Here is a 6000-nt window from a genome sequence, read left to right on the forward strand (position 1 = left end):
GGGAACTGACTCTGTGCAGTTTCCGCTGCACAGCGTCTGTGCACACGGGCTGAAGGTATTTCATAGTTGGGCTATATCCTTGTTTTCCCACATGTCCCTTCTCCTGCTTCTCTCATACTTCTTAAGCATGCCCCTTCATGAGTGTGTACGAGGACGTCCATCTCAGTTCTGCAATGAGACTGCTCAACATAAAACAGAGGCACGCCAAGTACCATGGGCTTTGGAAACAACACTCCATGTCCTGGGGGCTATGTGAGGTTTTGAAAGGTTACAGCCAGTGATGGCGGATTGTCTCCTGTGGTTAACTGTGGTGCGCGGGGATGAAGAGGAATACATTTGCTAGTGCAGAGTCTCTTTCACTTGGAGGCATGTAGGAAAACACAGCCGTAGGACAGACTACGGTGTTTGGTAAGTCTCTCTGGGTATGTTTTAATAACTGAAGTGAGGTGCCAAGAGCAGCGGCTCTTTCCTGTGATCCCAGCATTTGGGAGATGGAAGCGGTAAGATGATAAGATTGAGGCCAAGCCTATATCTAACTTTGACTATAGACTAAGACCTTGTCTCAACCCCACAGCCCTTCACTTTTGAAGAACTTCTGTAGAGGAGTTCACTAAGCCCTGGCATCCACCAATGTCTGTAAAAGTTAAGTAGTTAGGCCAGATTGACCTGGTAGACTATGGACGAAGGGACCAGACATATTGCTACAGGAATGCTCAAGTGAATCTCCTGTATAAGATAGGGGTGTTTGAAGGGCTTAGAATACAGACCATTTATCAAGGTGATGGGTGCTCAGAGGTGCTGGATTTCACAGAGAGGTGGGGCTGTGTCCGTAGGCTGGATGCAAAGTAGATGCTCTTAAGAACGGACTTCTGCCGAAACAATAAAGATGGCTGGATCTCAGAACAGCATTGCGCCACCAGAAGCCAAATGGTGTTAATTACTGTTATGAGGGTCTCTTGGAGGGGTGTCCCTGATTTGTTGTTTGTAACGACGGTTTATAAAACATGTAATCTTAAAAACTTTATTTGTGCGTGAGTGAGTGCATGCGTGTGTCTTTCCACTGTTATGTGGGTTCAGGGGATTGAATTCACAGAAATCTCTTTGCCTCCTGACTCGTCTTTAAAGATCCAGAATGCTGTGTTTTTAAAAGTAAGATAGAGTATAAACTATCGAAGGATTCACTTAACATATTGATGGACTAGGGCCTGGAAAGAGGGCTCAGTGGTTAAGAGTACTTGTTGCTCTTACAGAGGATCCTGGTTCAGTCCCAAGAGTCAACAATGTTAGAATTCTTCACTCTGCCTACATATGATGTCACTGCTTACCTGCCACAGGGGTGTGGCCCTCCCCAGGGCCATATAAAAGAACAAACCCTCCTCATGGTCTCTCTCTCTCTTCTCTGGGGTACCCCCACCCCCTTTCCCTTTTCCCCCATGCCCATTTAATAAACTCCTCTACAACATAATATCTGTTGCCTAATACACATTTAGTCCCCTCAGCTGGAAAGGTTGAAAAAATCCTAAAGCCCCCAAGCCTGGATGGCTTAGCAATGCTCTGCTCCTTCCCCAAAGCAGCTTGTACATGCTATTTGACATTAATGTTTTTAAAATAGTGGGAATCACCAGTGCATCATTTGTGGGTGCAATGCATCCATTCTGGGGTCTGCCTTAGCCAGCTCTTCATCTGTCTTTAGTTCCCACATGTCTCCTTCTCTTAGAGAAAAGGAAAGGCTGGAGTCTGGAGAGATGGCTCAGTGGTTAAAAGCACTGCCTTCTCTTTCAGAGGACTCAGGTTCACTTCTTAGCACTGGCATGGCAGATCACAAGCATCTGTAACTCCAGCTCCAGTGGCTCTTAGACTCTCATCTGGTCTCTGCAGGCATAAACAGAGCTCAGAGATTGACACAGGAAAGCATCTGCCTTAGTCAGGGTTTCTATTGCTGCAACAAAACACTATGACCAAAAAGCAAGTTGGGGAGGGAAGTGTTTATCCAAGCTACACTTCAACATTGCTGTTCATCACCAAAGGAAGTCAGGACAGGAACTCAAGCAGGGCAGGAACCTGGAGGCAGGAGCTGATGCAGAGGCCATGGAGGGGTGCTGCTTACTGGCTTACTTCCCCTGGCTCACTCAGCCTGGTTTCTGATAGCACCCAGAACCACCAGCCCAGGGATGGTGCCACCCACAATGGGCTGCCCCCCCCCCCATTGATCACTAATTGAGAAAATACCTTATAGCTGGATCTCTTTTCTGAGGATTCTAGCTTGTGTCACGTTGATGCAAAACCACCCAGTACAGCATTTGTACATAAAAATAAATAAATAAATAAAGATCCTATATAGAAGAGACCTTTATGTCACTTTAAGTCCTTCAAACTATTGTTAATGTGAAACAATCCATGTGGTCATTTTGCCAGAGCCCTAGATGTTTCACGGGGCTCCTAATCTTCACCTTTACCAAGAAGTCCCAGGGTGCCTCTGAGGGGTTTGGGGTTCTTCTGTCCTGGATTGAGCAGAGACATATTTGCAACAGAATTGGAGGCAGTTGACTGGAAGGTACGTATCTGAGAGAGAGGAAGTGGGCCAGAGCATGAGAGCTGAGCAAAATAGTGGCCCCGATGCCCAGATGTGATGCTTTGGCTCATTTGCATAGCACTGGCTTTCCTGCAATGCTCTCTTACATATGACTCCATACGCTGTGTCTCATCTGTATATTCAGTGTCTACCCATAGGTATGTGTTTCAGTGTTGTAAGGACTCACAGTTGCTCTTGGACTCTGTGAATTACTCTGCCCCAGTGGTTTGAGTCTGTTTCCCTGAGCCACAGCTGGAGCTTTCCAGCTTTTCCCCTTGCCATTTTGTTTTTCTCATATTTTAATTTCACAACCTCCACATGATGCTTTTAGGGTCTCACTGTCTGCCGTATCCCCCACTTCATTTCGAGGAATGGCCTTTTTACATAGTCTACTTTTCCAGTTTGGAATTCTTATACATCTTGAGTAGTGCAGATTTGAGACCTGCATGTGGCACTGTTGCACTTTGGTTTTACATAGTCTTATTTTTCACGAGACTAGATTAGGGTGGAGGGGTTAGAGAGCCAGCTCAGGAGTTGAAAGCACCTGTTACGGAGGGCCCAGGTTTGACTGCCAGCACACACATGGCGGCTTACAGCAGTCTATAATGCCAGGGGAATCTGACATTCTTTTCTGACCTCTGTGTGCACCAGGCAGGCATGTGGTTCACAGACATACATGCATGTAAATGCCCATGGACAGCAAATACAAAAAAATCTTAGAAAAAGATTAGAATAAATACCAAGTTTTTTTTTAATGGTATTTATAGGTGTCTATTATCAAGTTCTGAAATGTTCAGAGTTTTTGTTTGTTTTTTGAAACAAGGTTTTTTTTTGTAGCTTTGGCTATACTTGACTCACTTTGTAGACCAGGCTAGCCTCAAACTCAGTTCTTAAAGAAGTTGCTAGAGGGATCCCATGGTGGAAAGAAATGTTTCCTTCCTGCCCCTTCTCCATCTTGAGTAATTAATTATCAGTTCTACAAACACCTGCTCCTTCCTGAGTTTTCCAGAGTAGTGGCCAAGTCTTACTTTTTTGGGATTATTCAGCCCATGGCTTCCTAACAGGCAGGGCTGGAGAGAGGTAGAGTTATTCTGTGCATAGAATATTGGGTAGATTATGTCAAATGAAACAGGGCTCTAGACCCTAGCTTTGCAGGTACTTCCTAAGGGCTCTTGTTAAGAGAAGTTCATACTTTTGAGGAGAAGGAGGCCTTTCTCTGTGTGAGCTCTTATCAGTTTGACAGGTATGGTACTTTGAACAATTATGGCCCCCATAAGTTCACAGGGAGTAGCACTATTAGGCATTTCCTTGGAGAGAGAGTGTCACTGGGGGTGAGTTTTGAGGTTTTAGATGCTCAAACCAGAGGCCCAGTAGCTCCTTCTCACTTCCTACTGCCTGTTGATCCAGATGTGAAACTCTTGGTACCTTTCTAGCACCATGTCTGCCTACGTGCCGCCACACTTCCTGCCATGATGACACTGTACTAACCCTCTGAACAGTAAGCCAACCCCAGTTGAATGTTTTCTTTTATCTGAGTTGCCGCTGTCATGGTGTCTCTTCAGAGCAATAGAAGCCCTAAGACAGAAGGTATCTGTTCACCACAGTTATCTTATGGTGGGGGACTGGTATTTGTTGCAATGGGTAACATACATTTAATCATTCCCCATGTGTCATGGCTTAAAGGCAAAATGTCCCCTGCAGATTCACTTTCAGCTGATGGTGCTGTTTTGAGAGTTTGTGGAACCTTTGGGAGGTGGGGCCTCACTGGATGGAGTGGGCAGTTGGGGGTTGACCCTATAGATTATATAGTCTTGCCTTAATTCCTGCACCAGACTCTTTGCTTCCTGTTCTTCTGGGAAGAGACCAAGCTGCCTCACCATGAGGCCACCAGATGGGTGATCATTCACTCTTTGGGCATTTAGCTTTGGTTAGTTGTATACAAACTTTTTAATGTGTGAAATTTGGTGGGAGGGCACTTCTCTTTATGGGTAGCCTAGAGCCTTTGTGGTTATTTATCCAACCTCCAATGTTGAGCAGCTACAGGTACTGTGACTGGCATGGTGGGAATTTCCTACCACATAGATGTGGTTATCTGTGAAGTGGCCCTGCATGTACTAGGGAGAAGCCCAGTGCCTGTCTGGGTAGTACATCACTGTAAAGTCTTATAATTCATCATCTTTGTCACTCATAACTGTTACTGGGCTCTCCGCCTTGCAGAGCACCTGTGCCTCCAGCTGCCAGGACAAAGCTTTGGTGGGCCTCATGTCCCTGCCATGCCCCTTCTACACTGTGAAGGAGTTGCCAGAGGCACCTGTTCCTCAGCCTCAGCACCACACTTTGCATTTCTGACCCACATTCTCCAATGAAAAAGCAAGGCTGGGATTGGATGCTTGATGCTCAGGTGGCAGAGCTGTAGCAATGGCGCACTTCCTCTCTAGGTGTCAAGCTCTGAAGACCACTGGAATTATTTTCATGCTTCAGCCTGTTGGGTCCAGTCTTCTAAGATTCCTGAGGAAGAGTGTTGGGTGGCTTGCTGTAGAAACTGCTTCCTTCTCTTCGGCTGAGGGTTATCATTCTAAGCTTATTTCTACTGTTCAGCATTGGAAGGCAGGACACCGTCATAAGTGGGAAGCTTCAGATGATGGCAGAGCTGTGCTCAGGAACTTGGTTGCTGGGAAAATAACCTCTGCCTACTTTATTAAAAAAACTAGGTCTGGGGCTGGGGGAATAGCTCAGGGGTTAAGAGTGTTTTCTGATCTTGCAGAAGCCTGGAGTTAAGTTCCTAGTACCCTCAGGCTCACAACCAACTATAACTGCAGCTCCAAGGAATCCTGCATTGTCTTCTGCCTTCTGTGCATGCACATGTATACACACCACACACGTGCATGCACACACACACACACACACACACACACCACCACCACCACCACCACCCCACCACACCTACCCCCATTACCATCCCCCATATATTTAATTCTATTTAATATCAATCTCTGGCTGGCACTATGAGTGACCAGCAGGCCCCTGACCCTCAGGAGCTTATAACAACACCAACTTCAAGGTTGATGACAGTCAGCTCCAAGGATGACAGACAGCTGCAACCACACAAATGGCAACACTGATAGAATTCTTTGGCTGTTGGATAGACATTATGTTTTAAGCCCCTTTCTTTTAAATGTCTTAAAGCCCTATGAAGAAGGGGCTGTCGTTATGTCCAAGTCCATTTTATTCAATGAGTATGTGAGACATGAAGTAAATAAAGTGCCTAAGTCCTACTACTAGTAATTCAAAGATTTACTTTTCTCAGTTCTTGTGATTCGCCACTGTGGTACACTTGTTCTGGTCCAACCAGAAAAAACAAGAAAGACTAGAGGCCAAAGTATGAAAGAGATGGCTCAGTGGGAAAGAACACTTGCTTCCAAGAGGTC

Source organism: Acomys russatus, chromosome 3 (assembly GCF_903995435.1).
Source record: "Acomys russatus chromosome 3, mAcoRus1.1, whole genome shotgun sequence".
In the NCBI taxonomy this organism is placed as follows: domain Eukaryota; kingdom Metazoa; phylum Chordata; class Mammalia; order Rodentia; family Muridae; genus Acomys; species Acomys russatus.